This window comes from Microcebus murinus, chromosome 21 (assembly GCF_040939455.1).
Source record: "Microcebus murinus isolate Inina chromosome 21, M.murinus_Inina_mat1.0, whole genome shotgun sequence".
In the NCBI taxonomy this organism is placed as follows: Eukaryota; Metazoa; Chordata; class Mammalia; order Primates; family Cheirogaleidae; genus Microcebus; species Microcebus murinus.
This window is the reverse complement of record NC_134124.1, coordinates 39,954,629-39,974,699: the sequence shown is the minus strand read 5'-3', so window position 1 is coordinate 39,974,699 and position 20,071 is coordinate 39,954,629. Positions and strand designations below refer to the sequence as shown.

The 20,071-nt window shown below is 59.9% G+C and overlaps 1 protein-coding gene across 11 annotated transcripts in view; it reads right to left on the bottom strand.

The window, feature by feature from the left end:
- The window catches only part of ATP2B2 (ATPase plasma membrane Ca2+ transporting 2), a 361,816-nt gene that overhangs the window by 167,767 nt on the left and 173,978 nt on the right, over window positions 1–20,071 (bottom strand). The window contains exon 1 of one of the 11 annotated variants that reach the window (XM_012785218.2): window positions 6,933–7,026. The exons of the other annotated variants lie outside the window; for them this stretch is intronic. The gene's annotated coding sequence lies outside the window, so the exon portion shown is untranslated. Of the gene's footprint in view, window positions 1–6,932; window positions 7,027–20,071 lie in introns of those variants that run through there. 11 annotated transcript variants of the gene reach the window in all.

The window sequence follows — 20,071 nt, the reverse complement described above, 5'->3', positions numbered from 1 at the left end:
TCCAGACGACACCCCCACGGCTCCCACACAGGCGGGGCAGCCCAGCCAGCAGGGAAAGGCCGGAGGCCTGCTTCCTTCCTCCAGGCTGTGTGGCTCCGGAGAGAACAGGCCTTCCCTCCGCGGCTCCTCCCACAGGTTCCACCAGCCAGGTCCCGCCGCCCTGGGCCTCTGCAACAGTCAAACCCACCCTCCTCGGACTAGGGTTTGTCCCTTCTGGGACATCTTGAAGACACCCAGAAGCAGGACAGAAGCTTGACATATCTCCAGCGCCTGGCATGATGGCCCCCGTTTGGGGCAGCTTCCTGTCTGCCATCTCGTGGCACATACAATCTAGGGAGGCAGGCTTCTTCCACCCCCCTCTACACGTCAGGACGCTGAGCTCAGAGAAGCAAAGCTACTGGCCCGAGGTCACACAGCAGTAAGCACTGGCGTTAGGATTTAAATTCAAGACTCTGACACCATGGAAAGGGGACCCTTTCACGCTGATTGCAGGCCAAGCCCTGAGCCAAGTGCTTCCTTTGTGTGGCTTCACCGAATCCTCACCCAACAAATGATAGCATTATCATAATGATGCTGAGACTACTCTCATCTACAGATGAGCAAACGTGCTCTGAGCCTTCACCTGGACCATGCCTTTGGCCAGGCACGCCACTTGGATCCCAACTGCCTCTCACAGTGACTGGGGTGGTGGGCACTAATGTCACCCCCATTTTCTTTTCTTTTTTTTTTTTTTTTTTGAGACAGTCTCTCTTTGTTGTCCAGGCTAGAGTGAGTGCCGTGGCGTCAGCCTAGCTCACAGCAACCTCAAACTCCTGGGCTCAAGCGATCCTCCTGCCTCAGCCTCCCAAGTAGCTGGGACTACAGGCATGCGCCACCATGCCCAGCTAATTTTTTGTATATATATGTTAGTTGGCCAATTAATTTCTTTCTATTTATAGAAAGAAGAGACGGGGTCTCGCTCTTGCTCAGGCTGGTTTCAAACTCCTGACCTCGAGCGATCCGCCCGCCTCGGCCTCCCAGAGTGCTAGGATTACAGGTGTGAGCCACCGCGCCTGGCCCACCCCCATTTTCTGGAGGAGCAAACTGAGGTTAACTTCCTAGTTCAAACACACACTACTGAAGGGTAGAGCCACTTATGGGATATGGCTGGGAATAAGCAATTACCCTCCTACACGTTAAATGAAAAAAATTGTCATAAAGTACTTAAGGATACATTTAGCTATTAGTAAGGACAGTTATGATTAGCATTTGGGTACTTGGCAATTACCCCCACAAAGTAGGTGTTGCTGTCCCCATTCTCCAGATGAGAACACTAAGGTTCACAGAGAGTCAGTGGCAGAGATAAGAAGGAACTGGGGCTCTCAACCCTCTGCCACGTGCCGGCCTCCTGGAGCCATGGCAGGGCCCCCGTACCTGCAAGCTCCCCTGCCCATTTCCAGCTCGCCTTTCTGAGGCCCGGGAGCCCCTGCAGGCCCCGGGACTTCACAGGGCTTGCTGGAGTTCCTGCCCCTTGGGTTCCTGGCTGGGGCTCCAAGGGGTCTCTGGGCATCTCCTAGCCAAAAAGGTGGAGAGGAGAAGAAGCTTCAGAAACCTAGGTTCAAATCCCAGCTCTGCCACTTATTTGCTGTGTGACTTGGGCACATTCTTAACCTCCCTGGGCCTTGGTTTCATAATCCGTAAAATGGGTGATGGGGAGGGAGAGATGACACTATGCAAAGGACGTAATAGCAGTAAATACTTCATAAATATTAATGACTGCAGCGGGCTGAGTAGTGTTCCCTCCAAAATTCCTGTCCACATGGAACCTCGGAATGTGGCCTTATTTGGAAACGGGGTGTTTACAGATGTAATTAGTCAGGGTCTTGAGACGAACCCGTCTGGACTTGGGTGGACTAGTCCAGTGGCAGTGTCCTTACGAGAAGAGGCGAGGACCGAGACGCGCAGGAAGGCCGTGTGCACCTGTGCCGCGTGTGCGAGCCAAGGAGCAGCAAGGCCTGCCGTCACCGCCAGACACGAGGGCCGGCTTCCGTCTCGGGCTCCAGCAGAGCCAGGCCTGCCGGGCCCTGGTGCAACCCTGGCCGGCAGGGCCGCGAGGCCGCTTCCGCTGCGCTGGGCTGGGCCGCGGCTTGTGGAGACCTGCCAGGTGGCCGCGGAGCGCACACGGCGGGCACGGCTGCTCCTGCTCTCCTTGCAGCACCCAGACGCAGTGCTCCAGCCCTCACCCTGGGGGCCGGCGGGCACGAGAGACTGCCCTCACCAAGGACGCTGGGCAGCAGGGTCACTGGCCGCCCTCACAGGGGAGAGCTTGGGACCCGAGGGCCATGCCACTTGCCCACGGTCACTGGCTGCTCTGGGACTCAGCTCTTCTGGTCCCCAGACCAAGGCTTCTCCCCACACCTGGGGACCCCTGTAGCCTTGGAGGCCCCATTCCTGCCCCCTTGGGCCTGGCCATCGTGCCTTCCTCATCCCACAAGCCCTGGCTCCTGGCCATGTCTCTGGAACTCTCTGACCCCGCAGAGGTTTCCGGCATTGTGCATGATGCTGTTCAGGCCTTAAAACCCACTGCCTCCGTCGCAGGGCTCCCTGCTGGAGACAGGTGACGCCCACTGGCACTGCCCAGAGTAGGCCCCAGGAGTGTTGTCTGTAGCGTCACTCGCTTTATATTATAGTCATACAGCAGCCCTCTGAGGTGGGCAGCCTGGGTAGCATACTCCCATTTTACAGATCAAAAACCAAGGCCAGGAGAGGCAAAGTGACTCATTCAAGGGTACTCAGCTCCTCAGGGGTACAGGTAGGTCCCAAAATCACACACTCCGATTCCAATCCAGAGTCTCAGCGCCCATTCACTGTGCCAGAAAGGGGCCACACCCTGCGCTCGGCACTGCAAGTCCATCACTTCTCCCATCGGCCCGAGAAGTGGGTGCTGCTATTGGTCCCTAGTGCAGACGGGGAAGTGGGGCCCCACCTCACTGCCTGGATGCTGGGGCCTTGCCTTCTTCCCGACCTACTGTCGGCTCGTAATGAGGGGTAAAGCCAGAGCACTTTCTCCCCGAGTATTTCCTTGTTTGAGGCTCCCACCAGGACCGAGAAATGAGTCTCTGCAAGTTCAAAGTTCTGGCCTTGGAGAGGGCCAGGGTGGGCTGGGGTGCTCAGACCCTCAGGCACCCTGACTGCTCTGCGGCAGCCCCTTGGAAGCTAAGGGAGGCTGAGAGGAGCTGTATCCTGGACCTCAGGGTCCCCCAGACCCCCAACCTTGCCCTGCACCCACTATGTGCCAGCCACTTCCTTCACACACATTATCTGAGATCTTCTCAACAGCCCTGCTTTACATCGATAGCTCTAGAGAAGGGAAGACTGAGGTTTAGAGAGAGAAGCCATCTCTCCCCAGGTCACCTGGCTGGGGAGAGGCATCGCCAGGACTTGAACCCAAGGCCAGGCGAGTCTTTTCTGAGCGTTATTCTCAGCTGCCTGCTGAGAAGGGGCCTCATTTTGGATTTGAGGGTTGAGCGGTCCCCAGGAGCACCTGATTTAGCCGTGAAGGGTGAAGCTAGGGGTTGGTAGAGGACTGGTGGGTGGAAGACTTGCCAGGAAGACTCAGTTTCCCCAATGTGGCAGGTGCAGAGGGAACAGCATGATGTCCAGGCCACCCCTAGCTCCGAGAGCCTATGAGTTCCACTAAGCCCACTCAATCATCTCAGCTCTCTGTGGAGCAGAGTGAAAGGGGCGAAAACCCTGGTAACTGCGAAAATGGAGCCTCCGCTTCCTGAAAAATCAGGGTGGGCCCAGGTGATCTTTAGGGTCACCGATGCTTGAGACCCTCCAAACTAGAGATGTCCCTTCCTTTCTTCCCCTTCTGCCCTTGGAGTCAGCCAATGGCAGCAGCAAGGTGCTCACCTGCTCTGGCTCCAGGTACTGATGCCAATCACACCTTTGTGCACAGCACTCTACAGTGCCCAGGGCTCCCAGGCAGCTGTGGGATTAGGTGGGGCAAGAACAGGTCTTCCTGGCCACAGATGAGAAGACTGAGATGCAGAGAAACTAAGTGACTTTCCCAAGGGCACGCGGCTGGTCAGGAGCAGAGGCTGAGCTCTGGGGCCCTCCTACTTTTGTCCTGGAGTCACACACCTGGGGAAACCAGGGCCCAGACAGGCCCCTGTTGGCAAGAGTCCCAGCTCTCCAGAGAACCTTGGATAAGTGTCTTCCCCTGGCTGGGCCTCAGTTTCCCCTTTATAGAGGGACCTGGATAGGTAACCTGGGGATGCACACACCTGCTTTGGCTGTCTAGGTGTCATCGCTCCATGGGGAAAGGGATGACAGAGCCGTCCAGCCGCCTAGGCCAGGGCCATCCTGCCTGGGAGGCCCCCGCCTCCATCCATGGGAAACGCCCTTCACCCTTTCTTGGAGTCTTGCCAAAAAATTCTAAGTTCTTGGCCTGTTGGTTCCCAAGATGTTGGTACCCCAATTGGAGCTGGCCTCAGGCCAGATGGTCAAAGAGGGCAGGCAGGGAGCCTGACGGCCTGGCCGCCACCTCACCTCTGCCACGCTCCAGCTGTGTGACCTTGAGTGAGTGGCTTCACATCTCCGGACACAGCTTCGTCACCTGGGACATGGGGACAACAGGGCTGCTGGCGGCCCCACGGAAGTGATGCAAAGCAATCTGTTTGGGGACTGTTGGTTGGGTGATGTTATTTACCTGGGTCCCTTGATCCACACCTATGGCTGGGCGGGGCAAGGGAGAGGGAGCGAAGGGAGGGACCAGTACTCGGGCCTGCATGCCGAGTGGGCCACAGGCAGCTTTCTGACCTTCAGTCTGGAAAGGACTGTGGGGCTGCTGGAGGTGTCCCAGACCCCAGCTTTCAGAGACCCACGCTAGAAGGTGGCTTTCCTGGTGCCGGGAAGGGGGTTGGCAGGGCCAGTCTGGGCTCCTGGTGGTGTGGGCAGCAGCGGTGCCCGCCCCTCTTATGTCTCCTTTCCAACTCCGGCAGCCTTCTCCAGAGAGTGTCAGTAACCTGGGACGGCCCTGCTGAGTCCCATCACAGCTCCCTGGGAATCTGGGCTGGCCCTCCTCTCAAGCCTGTGTGAGGCTGCGGTGGCCACCAGGGATCTAGTGTCCCTCTGTCTTCATGGGCAGCCCCTTAAGGGGCAAGCCCCTCCACAGCACCCACAGAGCCGCCCTCCCTCCTGGAAGCCCAGCGTGCGGCGTGTGCACGCAGCATCTGCAGAGGCGTTCTGTCTGCGTGCCTGCCGCCGTCTTCTTGCGTGTGCAACCGACATTCACCTGTGGGCACATTCCAGCGTGCCGGGTGCCTGCCGGTGCACGACAGGCATGCAGATGGCATTTGGAGCCTCACATGTGTGTGCCTGTCGTTTTCACGTTTGGGCCAACCCTCACATGGGCACACACGTTTGTGGCTGCTGCAGTCACTGCGTGCAGCCTAGTGCATGCCTATGTTGGTGCTGCATGCACGTGTGGGCATGTGCACTCGCAGGGGTGTGTGTGCACTGTATGCATGTGTGTGCTGTGTCCCTCACGTGAGCATGTGGTGTTCAGGGCAGGGAGCTGTGTTACAGGTGCTGGGCTGTGGGGGGTATTCCACATGTGTGTCGACGGCTTGAACATGCACAATGCACTGCTGTGGGCACTGTATTTGTGCCTGTGCATCTGTGTGAATCTGTGGACACGGATATGCCCTGGTGTGAATGGGGCTGGAGTGTGAAAGGCAGCAAATAATATTGGCCATCGGCATCTTTCCTGGAACCCCTGCCCCTTCAACGAAGCTAACAGGCGGAGGCCCCTGAGGCCTGTGCTCCAAGCCCCCTCCCACTGCACACGTCAAAGGAGAATTTCTCCGGCTGGCGCCCGCTGCTCCTGGAAATGCCCCAAACGTCAGCTCTGCCTCCTCCCAGTGATTTGGAGAGCAAGCAGGAGGAGAGGGCAGCCCCTGCGTGGAGTGGGGGCATGCAGCGTCACCCGAGACCCCCTGCCGGCTGGCCTGCTTGCTGCTTACTTACCCTTCTGAAGGTCGAGCCAGGCTGGGCCTCTGCCTGGGGGCCCGGAGACCCCGGGGTCCTTGCCTGATTGGGCAAGCCAGTCCAGAGACCCCTCCCACACAACCAGGGTGAGCAGAGGACAGCCTGGTGTGGAAGGGCCACTTGGCTAGCAGGGTGGCTGCTGACCGCAAGTCCTGAGGCCCCTGCTGCATCTGCCACGCTGACCCTGCAGGGGCAGGGAGGAGCCAGGTGCCCGAGCCCTCAGCCAGGCCACTGAGGCTCGGGGAGGACCTGGGCTTCCGGGCCAAAGTGCCAACTCCACCACCTAGCATGACTACTGCAAAATGGCCTGGCCACCCCACTCCTGCCCCCCTCCTGGCCATGGAGGGGACCCAGGGACACATCCCTGCCACCACAGAACTGGGCTGGCCTCACCCAGTGGGTCCCAGCACATAGCAGCCCACTCCACGTAAGAGACCCCAGTGGGGTCTTCCCCCCGTCTCTTTCCTGGGACCCTGGCCAGGGTGGGCAGGGGGCACCCTCTGGCCTTCGTCTCTCTGAGAGGAGGCTCAGAGAGAAGAGAACCTTGTCTCCCACCATCAGCTCCCTGGCCCTTGCATAACACCCTTTGGGGGAACTGCAGCCCAGAGGCTGCCAGGATCTACCTGAGAGCGCGCATCCGCTAGTCCGAGCCCCCTGCCCCGTCCCCAGCATCCAGCTGCGGCCCCAACACAGGACCCTCACACAGTGCCTCCTCGGCAGCCTCCGGCCGCCAGATAAACAAGCCGGCTCCCAGCCCTCCACGCCGCCGCCGCCGCCACCGCGGCCGGCGCGGAGAAAGGCGAATGGACGGAACAAAATAAAATGGGCGAGGGTGGAAGGGGAGAGCGAGCGGCGCCTTTCATTTTCCGTCTCCCCGTGCTGGGGGCGCCGGCACTTACTTGGCTACGACAGTCGCCAGCAGTCCCGCACGCGTCCCCGCGGCGCCCGCCGGTCGGTGCGGCAGCTGGTGCCGGCTGAGCGCCGCGTCCTCTGCAGACCGAACCACCGCGCGGGGCGGGGGCGGCGCGGCGGCGCGCTGCGGGCGCGGGCGGAGCGCGGTGCGGGCGGGCGGCCGCGGGCGGAGCGCGGGGCGGGGTGCGGGCCGCGCCACCTCGCCGCTGTGGCTGGCAGCGCCCCAGGAATACGCCCGCCCCCCAGAAGCGGGGCGTCAAGGGCAAGGAGTGGGTGGCTCGGCGCGGAGGGGAGGGGTCCCAGAGCGGAGGGGGTGGGGCCGGAGAGCGGAGGATTTGCTCAGATGGCCCCGGGTCGTCTCCTACTTTCTGGGGGAGTCGTTTGGCTCTGGCCCCACTCTTTCTGGCTGGGACACCCCCAGACCTGGGGCAAAGGTCACATGGGGGGAGAAGTAGACTTAACAGTCTCAACACATGGGTGGCTGCAGGCCGGCAGAGCAGAGCCCACAGCAAGCAACTTGCTGCCATCTAAACAGCACCCCTGCAGCCCAGCGCACCCCCTGCCTGGGGCAGGGCGGCCTGGCAGAAGGGCCTGCCTCAAGGGGCCATTGCTCAGCTGCCCGCTGCCCACTGGCTGGGGTATCTGCACATGTCTGTACACCCACACAATCTGCAGGGACATCTGTGATGCGTTGGGGGCTGACCATGTCCAGGGGATCCCAGGGACCCTCAATAAGGAGCCTGCAGGAATGCAACCCCCAGCCAGCTACCCACTTCTTCCTGCCTCATCTCTGGCAGACCTGCTGTGCCTTTAATTCCAGATGGGCGGGAGGAGAGCCCGAGGAGCAAGGTTAGGTCACAGTGGGTGAGGGGCTTCCTAGGGTTCTGAAGCCTCTCTGCTGCCCTGCCCCTCCAGGAGAGCGCTGGAGTGGGAGGACTTTCAGGGCCTGTGTCTCAGGGCACCTGTTGGTGTGGAGGGGCACATGTGGGGACAGAGGCAGGGCTGGGGTTGCCCCAGGAGGCACCTCCAGAAGGAAGCTGCTCCTTCCCCAGCCTCCACCCCTGCCCACTTCTGAGCCGCCAGCCCGAGTCCCGAGCTGCTGCTCCATCCCGGGGCTGGCACGGAATATCAATTTGTCTCGTTAAGCTGAAAGTCTGCACTGCACCAAAATCAGAACCCGGCCGTGCGGAGGGGCAGCGGGAGGGAGAGAGCTGGGACCGCCAGTGGCAGGGCCCCCAGCAGGCCCATGCTGAGACCCCCTCACTCTTCACCCCCTGCTCCATCAAGGGGTCCCATCTGCCCCTCGGCCAGGCAGGGGTGCTGAGAAGCTGAGCATGCTGAGGGCCGGCGGCCACTCAAGACCCTGGGCTCCACTGGGGTGGCTGTGACTCAGAGCCTGGGAAGGGCTCCTTCTGGGGTTCTGACACAGCAGCCAGGGACACCCTCAGAGGGGCCCTCGCCCCATACCAACAGCCTGGGGCTGGGAGCTCCCCAAGCTGCCTCATCTCTGCCTCCCCTTGGTGGTGCGCATGGGGGAGTGCCACCTTCTTAGGAAGGCAGGTGGGGCATTCCACGAGCCCTCCTCTAGACAGGCTTCCAAGTCAGCACTGGCCCTAATCAGTGTGCACCCCAGGGGCCAAGGCCAGGCCAGGAGTCCCCCTTCCCCAGAGCCTCGAGGCAGCCCCATTCTGCCAAAGGTGGCCAAGCAAAGGTTAGGGTGAGAGCGGGCAGAGGAGCAGGGGGCGGAAGGCCTGCTGCAACCCACATCTGGTCTGGGCGGGAATCCCACCATTGTCACCTCAGCATCTTTGGGGGCAAACACGTTCCCTGACTGCAGAGCAGACAGCCTGCCATGACCACCCGCTCCAACAGCAGCAATCCCTTCTGTGTCTGGCAACTTCCCAGTGTGTAAGGGCCACCTGTAAAGTAGCGAATCATTTGATCCCACAGCTGCTGCTGGGGTGGCTGCTGTGAGCACCCAAGGCCCAGGTGAGGAAGCTGTGTGTAGTTCAGAGGGATGCAGTGGCCAGGACAAGGTGGCACAGCCAGTAAGGGGTAAACCAAATCTGTGACTGAGGCCTGTGGGTCCAGGCCCAGGGCTCCCTACAAGTGAAGGCCATTGTGGGCATGGGCTGGCCCAGGGTGCCCTACACCTGGCCACTGGAAGTTCTGAGTCCTTCCTGCCCACTGGCCCCTGTTTGGGGTGCACTGATCCCTCACTAACACACACTAGGCAGTCCCAAATTTTGGTTCCCAGAATCTAAGACTAGAATTGGCACCTGGCCCAGCTCCCACCTTCTTGACATTCTAGGTCTTGTGTCTTCAGTTGCTGTATCCACCCTTCAGTGGCTGGATGTTCCCTATCTCCTGAAGCAGCCCAAATATTAAATAGCATAGTTTCAAGGTTTTTCCTTGCACATATTTCCTGATTCTAGGCCTATAAACTCCTATTCATCCTTCAAAGCCCAACTCAAATTCCCCTTCCCTGGATAGTCAGTCCTTCCTGACTCTACTGATTGTGTTGGTTCATGCCTCTGTTCTAGCTCATACTCCATTGTATTGTGATGATCTACATGTATTTCTCTCTTATTGGGCTGTGACACTTCAGACATATCTCCAGGATTCCAGGTCTCAAGTCCCAGCACGTGGCAGGTACCACAGTAAAGGCTTGAATGAGTCTGCTTCTATGTGGATTTGATTCATCAAGTCCCAGAACCAGAAGGACCTGCAAGAACTGCAATTCAATCCTCCCATTTTATAGTTGAGCAAACTGAGCCTTCAAGAAAAAGATGTAAGTCCCTCTTCTTGAGGGTGGAATCTGGCTACAGACATCCTTCGCCTGCCCCGCCCTGTCCCCAGCACTACCCCTTCCTGCAGCACACACACCTGTGCCATGTGGACTGTCCTTCCAGGATATGTTGGGGGGCAGGAGTACTGGAAGGGCAGAGGTATTGTGAAATTAGACAAACAATGGCCCTAGTGTTGTAACTCCAGGAAGGCTGAAAATGACAGGTCAGGGTCACCCACAGGGAAGAGGGGGAAAGAGGCAGGAGGCCAGCTGGAGGATTACTGATGGCTTCTGCCTCCAGCATGATTTGGCTTATGGTGGACACGGATTGAGGGTCAGGGTTGGGAAAAGGTACCAGAAATAGAGCGGGGGAGGGGTGAGCCACGCTGTCTGATTTTCACACAAGGTTAATTGGCATGACCACGTTTTGCCCTGCAGGGAGAGGTCCTCAGGCCGGTGCACAGGGCCCGGAGAGGGTCAGTCTGCCCAGGCATGGGGTGGGAGCTCAGTCCGGTCTGCTGCGGGCATTCTGCACAAGGGAGATGGATGAGCGGGTCCAGACCAGTCGGAGGGAGGAGGACCGACCGTACTCAGAGCCCAGCTGTGTCCTCTGCAGGACGTGGGCTCTCTGCTGCCCCTCTCTGGAAAGCACCGATGTGGGCTGCACCTGCGTTTGCCTGCCCGGCGCAGGCCTTTAGACACCTGGGCAGGGGCCTAGGACAGCGTTCTGGTTGCTGCTGCCACAGAGAGCTGCTAACTGGGCCCCTCCGGGGATAAGAAGTTATTTCCAAAGGCCCCTCACATTCCTGTGCCCTCTGACCTCCATAGATCACCTTCAGAGAGTCGGGCTTCTACCCATTTTACAGAAGAGAAAATTGAGACTTGGAGACTACAAGGACTTGCTTAAAAGTTACAGAGCCAGTGAGGGCCGGAGTGAGATTAGAACCCAGGTCTGTCCCACTCAAACCCTAGGCCCTTCTCTGTCCCTGCCTAAAATTACCCAAATTTGAGGCAAACAGTTCAGGGGCTCCTAGGCCCATGACTTTGAGGGGCCATAGACTGTGGATCCAGAGGACCACATGGCCTGGCTTGTTCCATGGCCAGGAACAGACATGTTGGTGTCCCACACCGACTCCCCACTGCCCCCAAGGCCCACATTCCCTCAGCTAACTGGATCTTGAGCCGAGGCTTTGTGGCCACGCCGACTGGGGTCAACTCCTGGCTCCCTCATCTATCTGCTGTGTGACCTTGGGCAAATGACTCAACCTCCCTGAGTCCCAGTTTTCTCATCTGCTAAATAGGGGTGATAGTATCTATTTGACAGGGTTGCCAGTGAAAGGAGAATGGCAGCTGTTATTAACAGAACAAACGCAGGGGGCGGATTCTCTGTGAGGTCCCTGGGAAAATGCTGAGAGGTGGGTGTCCTGCAGCTCCTCCCGCTGGTGCCCGATGCCCTCAGATCCCACCTGTGGGGCCCGGGCTGCGCTGGTCCAGAGCACTGGCAGCCCCGGGCAGCCCTGCTGAGATTTGAGCTCAGGTCTCACTGGTTCTTGCACCCTCAGTAAGGAGAGATGCCTGCCTGGTTCCTGGCAACACCCCCACCCCCACCCCCCGGCCACCAATCTCATGGGCACCCTACTATGCACCAGCCAACCTGTGCCTACATCTTATTGCGTGGTCCTCACAAAACCCTGGGAGGTAGAATCTATTTTTATTCTCATTTTACAGATGGGGAAACTGAGGGACAGGTAAACAATGTTGTGGAAAGTCACAGAGTACATAGGGGAATAAGGACTTGAAACTGGGACCGTGTGGGTCCCAGCAGCAAGCCTGGGACTCTGCAGGAGGTGGGTATGAACCTGGGTTTCCCACAGCTGTGGGCATGTCTTCCGGGCCACATGGGTCAGAAAACCTCGGCCGCTGAGAGGGCCCACCCAAGACCCCACCTGGGCGAGGCAGGTGTGTGGTGGCGGTTGGCCCTGCCTCCCCTCTGCAGGGCCAGAGGCCGAGAGCAAGGGCTGGAGTTCACAGGGTCCTGCAAAAGGAGCCCAGGGAGCCAGTCAGGGGCTGGAAGAACACAGAGCCTGGGGACCCAGGCCACTGTCAGAGGACTCCTTGGGGAGGCAGCCCTTCCAGGGCTAGGAAACAGGTCTCAGGCATGCCACCCCTCGGGCTGATGCCACATGTAGGCACAACACATATGCCCTGCCCTCCCATCCACCCAGCCTGCCTCCTAACCCTGCTCTCCCCTCGCCTCTCCTGCAATCCTCTGCCCATTTACCAGTCTCTGTAGCCTTGGGAGCTTTTTGAATTCCTCTAGATCCTTCTTTGGCTCCCCTGTGCCCTCAGCATAAAATCCAAAGTTCTCACTGTGGCTCACGAGGCCTAGAAAACTGTTCCATTCCCTCCCATCACCCCTCTGTCCCTACACCAAGTCTTCCTTGCTCCTCAAAGATGTCCTTGCATTTCCATGCCTGTGTTTGCATGTGTTTTCCATTTTTCACTCCACCAGAATGACTTCCCTCCCCACTTCTCTGCCTGAGAACTCCTACTTATCCTTCAAGACCCTGCTCCAGCAGCCCCTCCTCCATGAAGCCTTCCTTGATTTCCCCTCCATTGTCCTCCCCTCTACCAGCCCAAAAAGAATTTGTTGCAATTAACCTTTCCATGTGTGTCTGTCTTGTCCATCAGGCTGGGGCACTCCCTGGGGAGAGGAAACTGGGCCCATTTTCCTGTGGAGTCCCTAACACTGTGCACAGGCCTCAGTGAATATTGACTGAGCTGATGAGTGCAGGGTTGTTGAACGAAAACCAATTTCTCTGGTAGTTTTGAATGGTGCCTGCATCTCTCTGGGGTTCTCTGTGCCTCTCTCTATTATTTGGACTTACTTGGGGGCCTGGCTGGGGAATGCTGCTTCCTGGGCCTGCCAGTGAGTGGGGCTCCCTCAGCACGCCAGCTTGAAAGGGTAAGGGGAGGCCCCAAGTTCATTCAGACATGACTGTCCGGAGATGTTGCAAGTGGGACCAGGATGCTTGAGGCCAGGGCAGGACTCAAGGTGAGCTGGGCACACCCAGGCAGGAGCCCTGTCCCTAAGTCCTGCCTTCAGCTACAGAAGGTCTGATATTCCACTATTAGCAATTCATTTCTTTGGATCATTCAGTCGAGAAGTATTTATTCAGTTCTCACTGACTGTGAGGCACTGCGTGGGGTCCCTAGCTAACACTTGAGAGAGAGTGTGTGTTCACTTTTGCTGGGTGGCCAGCTCCCTGCAGGAAGAAGAGAAGGGAAGGGGCGCAGAGGGTGTAGGATGAATCCAGGGACATCAGGAGAAGGAAGGGGGACCTATCATTGTCTACTGTGTGCCAGGACCTTAACATGCAAGTTGTCACTTACTCCTCACGACTAACCCAGAAGAGTGATGTTATCAGTTTCAACCTAGAGGTGAGGAAATAAGCCAGAGAGGGTGCGTAGCTTGCTCAAGCGTGCACAGCGACACGGCACAGGACTGCGGATGCGAAGGTGGCATCGCCTTCCCCAGAGCCTGTGATCTCTGGCTGGCTCTCCTGATGCAGAGGCTGCAGCCCGGCAGGGAAAGAGGGTTCCCGGGGGGACGGGAGCAGAGGGCAATGGCTGCAAGCTGGCAGGCCTCGCTGCTGCCCCACGGGGCGGCCGACACTGCTGGACCATAACCAGTAAGAGGTTAGGGAATGGGGCGCGGCCGCCCCAGGTGTCTGCGTGTCTAGCCCGAGTGGCATGGAGCCCGCAGGGCCCCGTCAGCTGCCTCTGCTGAGAGCTTTCCCGCGCGCTGACCTGCACGCTCATACACACTCACTAAACCTGCTTCCGCCCAGTGGCCCTGCTGCGTGGACAGTGGCACCCCATTTCGCTGGCGCAGGAACTGAGGGTTGGCAAGGGGAGGCGACGGGCCAGGATTGCAAAGCTGGGGGCAGGAGGATGCGGCTCTTCCCTGGAGGCGCGCAGAGGTGCAGAGGGGATGCGGGCTCACTCCTTCGAGGCTCCATGCGGCTGGGTTCTCAGAGCAAGCACAGCCCTTCCCTGTCACTCACGCCCACCCTCTGGGGCTCGAGGGGCTCATCTGCCTCTCAGTCCTCCATGGCGCCCACAGGCAGCAAGGGAGCAGGGCGGTGCCAGGAGGCTGGGACCTGGAGACGGCGGACCTCGCGCAAGGCCCTGCTGCGCCCCCATGGGCTGGGTGACTTCAGGCAAGACCCTCAACCTCTCTGGCCTCAGGCTCTCCATCTGTAGATGGGCATGACGCCACATGCCTTCTGCTTCTCCGTCTGCTTGTTTATTCCACAAGTATCCATGGAGCGTCACTTCCCAGGCTCTGTGCTAGGTGCTGAGGACACGGGGTGAGCGGGACAGCCCATGGCGTCGACTCTCAAGAGCGTGTAGAGACCGCCGCGGGGTGCGGCGGGATGGTGGCCGCAAAGCCTCAGCCAGGGGCCTGCCTCATCACCACACATTCTGCGCCGCGACGCGGCCAGCGGCAGCACAGCCATGTCCCGCCCTCCACGCCACACACTGTGATCCTGGCCGACTCTGGGCCCAGGACACATGAGCAAGGAGGACACGGGTCCCACTGGGGGACCCGTGCTGGGGGATGAGGACATGCAGCAGACGCCACGGAGCCCTGAATGTGCCGCTGAGGGCAACTGCCGGGAGGGCCAGGAGAGAGGGAGCGGCCCGGCCCCCAGGGTGGCGGGGAAGTGAGATGACGGCTGTGGCTGAAGGGCTCTCAATCCAGTGCTCCCTCCCAGGCCTAGACTGGCCCCACTGGTCACCCCATTTGACAGAAGCTGCTTCTTCCCACACCCTGGGCACCCGGGTGAGAGGAGTGCGGGCACAGAGGAGAGGACTGTCCTACAAATGACAGAGCTCACGGAAAGGAGGCCTCAACTGAAGGATTGTCAGATTCTGTTTGTTCTTAGAGCTGTTCACCCGTTGACTCACTCAGTTCCTTCTAGAGACCCTTTAAGGCATTTGGACTGTCACCCCACTTGACAGCTGGTCAGATGGAGGCACAGAGAGGTCAGGTAGCTTGGCCAAGGCTGTCCAGCCAGAAAGCACAATTGGGATCCGAACTCAGACAGCTGGCTCCCGAGCCCCTCCTGTTCTTCACTGCCTGCTCCAGGTCTGGGCAGTGCTTTGGTCCTGCTGGGGTGCACAGCAAGTGGCCACGGGGAGCAGGGAAGGGGTAGGATGACAGGCCAGAGCCAGGCCTAATGGGAGGACAGGCAAGGCTGTCCTCGGGAGATGGTGCTCCTTAAACCCACCAGGTGTCACACTACCCACGTATTGCCCAGAGGTTGCCGGGCCCAAAACACTTCCAGGAATTCCTTTTGAGATCGGCCTCTGGGGCTGGGTTATACAGACTCTCGGCCCCTCAGGGCTGGAAGATGCTACCGTGCCCCTCTGTCCAGCCCTACCCTTCCATTTTACAGATAAGGAGCCTGAGGCTCAGATAAGGGCCACCACATGCCGTGGGCACACTGCAGCGAAGCCAGGGCAGGGGGCACATGCTCGCTCCAGGGAAGCCCTTTAACCCCATAAGAAAAGCCCCTGTCACCTCGTGGGGCTGCCTTGCTCAGAACCCATCTTCATCAGACATGGTTCCAAGGAACACAGGCTCTCCAAGGAGGCCTGCCACCAGTGGGGACAGTCCAGGCCTGGGTGGCCCACTCTCCCGGCCCTCCTGGAAGGCTGGACCAACTCTCTTGCTCCAAGCTCACCAGCGGAAAGCCCTAGACCAGGAGCCAGCCGAGGTGGAACAACAGCCGTGGCCCAGGAGGGAGTCCTGACCTCCTCCCCACAGCTTCCCTGGCCTGCCAACCCCATGGGCTGGTTTGCAATGACCAAATACAAACAAAAAGGATATGGAAGGATCTCTGCAAGCAGTAGTGGAGTCTCAGCTATAAGGTGCTATTTCTTTCAGGGCACACAGAGCATAGAGCAGGGGCTTGGGGATTTAAGAGATGCAGGATTGAGCCCAGCTCTGCCACTTAATGCTGGGCGGCCTTGTGCTCCTCAGTTGGCCAATTTGAACTTCAGTTTCTATGTCTGTGAGACGGGGATGATCACACTTGCAATCGCGGCAGTGTGGGGGCACAGATGAGCAGCACATATGCGTGTGCACACGGCGGTGCTCAGTGAAGTCTAGCCATCTCTATTCTGCAGAGGCGACAGTACTTTTCAGTCACAGAGGATCTCATTTTTGATTTCCAACAAAAGGAGAGAGAATCTGAAGACATCATTGGTTCATTTCTTCAGCATTAATTGAGCACCTACTACATGCCTGGTGATGAGGGGACTGCCTCCTGGAAGCAGGGCTCGGCAGGAAGATACTCGGTCGCACCGAAGGAAGGGGCTGCGGAGCCCTGGGGTGCTCCGTCCTGGGACGAGGGGTGCTCCTGGGGTGCTCCGTCCTGGGACGAGGGATGTTTCTGCCTTGCTCCTTCCCCAGGAGGGGTGTCCCTTGGCTGAGGGCCTCCCGCAGGGCGGGCACCCACCTCTCCTCTGACTGGGGGCTCTCAGCTGCCAGGCACACAGAGGCACCTACCCAAAAGCCCCTGCCTGAAAGCCCAGCCCCAGCTCAGGTGCCAGGACCACCCTGGCTCGAGTCGATGGGCTCTGAACTCACACAGGCCGGGGCTAAGGCCTGGGCTGTGTGACCTGGCCGAGTCCCTCCACCCTTCTGGTCCTTGTCTCTTCCCCAGTAACATGGCGATGATCCCTACCTGGGAGTGCTGTCCTGAGAGTCGCTGAGATGCTGCCGCAGGTACTTTCCCTGCCGTGCGTGACCTGCACAGTCAATGGCAGCTTAAGATTTGCCACGGGCTCCTTCCTCCCTTCCCTGACACAACAGGACAGCAGCACCTCCGTCTCATGGGGCCCGGCGTGCTGCTGCCTCGAGTTGTTTGCTCCCGCTCGTGGGAGCCGGCCCTGCGCACCCGCGCCCTCACGCCGGAGGCTTACGGCGCCCGGCACCCGGTGGCTTACGGCCGCCAGGTGGCTTACGGCGCCCGGCGCGAGCACCGACACCACAGCAATTGGCAAGTGCTGCAAAGCAGGACGTCTGCCTCCCTGAGACCCGGCTGGGAAAGGTCACTGTCACGCCGAGAGCGCGCAGTTCCCGGCACGCGCCTGAGCTCCTTGCCTTTCCAGGCTCAGGCCCCTTTCTGCCCTGGCTTCCCTCACTCTGCTCCCCTGCCGCTGTGCCTGGCCCCAGCCCTGGGTCTCTGCTGACCCTCTCCCGTGTGGACAGCCCGCTCCTATCTGCCACCCGGCTCGCCAGCACTCGCCACTCTGCCCACAGGGAAGCATGGGACAAGGTGGCCCTGGCGTGGCAATGCCCCCGAAACTGCCGGCCAAGCATCTTCTCGCTTCCTCTGCGATTTTCCTTTCTCAGTGCTGAGCCCAAGCCCCTTCGGAGGCCCCCAGCCTCCCGTGCCCCAGAATCCACCTTCTCATTCGAACCTTCCCCTGGCACTTCCCTACCCACGCCATGACTCGCCACGTCTAGCTCTTCTTCCCTCAGCCCCGGCAGGCCTGCTAGCAAACGGGGCTTGCAAACGCGCGGCAGGCGGCTCCGGAGTGGCCCTGGCCCTGGCTCCCTGTACGGCGCCGGGCAGACACGCCGGATTTCTCAGAGACGCCAGAGTAATGGCAGCTGTATCGACGGGGCTCGTGCACTGCACCCACAGCTGTCCTGGCTGGCCTCCGTCCTGTTTCCACGTCTGCCAAATGGGGACTGTGACGGCGTCCACCCCTGGCACTGGGTGGTGAGCCGCAGCGACAGCTCGCGTGAAACGGGCTCGATGATCCCGAAGCACCATGCTGATGTGGTTAGCTACATTGAAGGGCAACACTTGTTTAGATCTACAATTTTCAGATGTGTGTGTGTGTTTTTTAAAAAGCCACAGGCGTGTTATTTATAGTCGGCTCCCGTGCATATAGGTTTTTATCATTCCTCGCCTGCTCTGCTAAACATAACAAACGACAAAGGTCACGTCTGCTCCTGCCTATCTGAGCAATCTGCAAAGAACGAGCCTTTGGATTTGCCGCTCGGGGAAGTGGGAACTCTCCTGCCGGCTCGTGTAGCCGGAGCCCCGGAGTTCCTCTCCGGCTCTCCGGAGTCCCCACGAGGAGCCGAGGAAGGCCAGGGGAGGCTGCAGACTTAGGAGGCCTGCAGGTGTCCCCATGCAGGCGAGTCTTGGCCTCGGCTGCCCCTCCCCCAGCCTGGGAGGGAGGTGGTGGGGCACCGTGGACTGAAGGGCAGGAGTCCTGGGTCCCAGTCCCAGGGGCGCCATGTGGGCCCCATTTTCAAGATGAGAGGCGTGGAGTTGAGAGCCACTGAGAATTTTCTCTGGACCCTAAATGCACAGATGCTCCTTCCTTGCCCCCTCCCCTCTGGCCCGTACCACCACGGGCTCATAAAGAGTCTCCACTGGGCCCTGACAATGCCGGTGGATGATGCCGACCCTCAGAGCCAGGGCGCGTGGAGCGCTGCTGGTGGCCAGCCTCCGAGCTGAGAGAGCCCTCGGTGGAGTGAGCGCTGCGGAGGGAAGCTTGTTGTCCCATCTGATGGATGGAGGCGGAGACTGAGCCCGGAGAGGTGAGGCTGCACCTGGTACGGCGAGCCTCGCACCAGGCAGTGCTGGCTTCCGAATATGGACCAGTGTCACCTCCTGGGCCTGTGCTTGGTCCCAGGCACGGAGCTGGGCACAGCAGGTAGGCACACAGCCAGACCCAGAGCTTGTCTTCCCCACTGGTGAGGGAGCAGTGGCCGCAGGGGTGATGACCCTGCGTGGGGCGGGGTGGCAGGGGAAGGACAGGGCCTGGGGTAGCCTCTGGAGGTTCCGGGGGGGCTCGTCTCACCTGGCCCTTGCCAGCTGAAGGGATGCGGGGCGCTCCAGGTAGCAGGCGCAGCCAGGGGGAAGATGGTGGGGTTGGGTGTGAGTCACAGACACAGCTGGGAAGGGCTTGGAAGCCCAAAGCCAGGAAGTTCACATTTAGCCTGGGGGCCAGCGCCCTCAAAGCCCAGCAGCGGTGTCTGCCAGTCCGCAAGTCCTCACATAACTTAGCATTTGCCTCGACATCAGCTCCCTTTAAGAAGCATACACATCCACTTGACGTTATCTTAAACCTTCGTAGCCACAATGTCACAGATTTGCTGTGTTGGCTGTGCTTTTCTCTGACACATGAAATAAGTGCATAGTCACTAAACTAGGAGGGGTGCGCTTGCCCGCCTTCCAAATGGCGGCTCCTGTTTGCCTCTGGGGACCGGCTGTGGCCTTGGCCCAAAGGTGGGGGTTGGGCAGCAGGCAGATGACCTGCGCTGCGGAGGGTTCCTCGGGGCTTAGAAGGGCCGGAGAGCACCCTGCGGGGTGGCCCCTGCCCCTCAGCAGAGGTCTGGGGTGCCACGTGCTCCCGAGCTGAGCTCACCGCTCTGGCCTCTGGCCGGCAAAGCGCCCCTCACCTCCGCTGGCCTGCGCCAGCCAGCCGGGGAGCGCTGCGGTGCGCTTTCCACAGCAAGCGCCGCTGCGCGTCCTGACCTCAATGACTAACACACATTCCCGGCCTAGTTAGAAGCCCCTTGCCTCCCGTATTTATAGCCTCTCCCGGCCCTGCCTGCGCCCCTCGGGGGCCCAGCTCTCCTCTGGAACCTTCTCTCGCTCCCTGCCCAGCCCCACCCCGAGCCCCGCTCCCTGACAAGTGCTGTCGGGCTCTCTCTGGGGGACAGGGGTGGAGCAGGGACTGTTCTGCATGACGCTGGGCAAGTGGCTTCCTCTCCCTGACCTCTGCTGTGAAATGGGGTCAGCATCCCTGCCGGACTGGGCTCTGGTGAGGGTCGTGGAGACCCTCGTTCTCAAATCCTGGGCGACAGCTAATGTTTGCGGAGCGCCGGTCGTGCCCGGCCCCCACTGTGAGCCCTTGGCACACAGGAGCTCACTGCATTCTGACAACAGCCCTATGCGGACGCATCATTACCATCACGCCTGTTTCACAGAGGAGGAAACTGAGGCACAGACAGGTTAGGTCACTTCATACTAGCTGGGATTCAAACCCAACCTCAGAGCCTACAGCTGGGCATCACGCTGGCCGAGGCACCCAGAGCGGGCCCTTAGCCGTGCCCTGGATTTGCCCCGCTTGCTTCCTGCCCTGGGGTCTCCCCTGTCGCGATGGGGGGCCGAGCGCGAGTGAACAGCAAGGTGTGGCGGGCGCAAGTCTGGGCCTTACGGGGAGTTGCCGCCGGAAGGGGTGAGAGTCGCAGCTGGGTTCCGGCGGGAGGCGCAGCTGCACAGAGGGGCTTGGAGG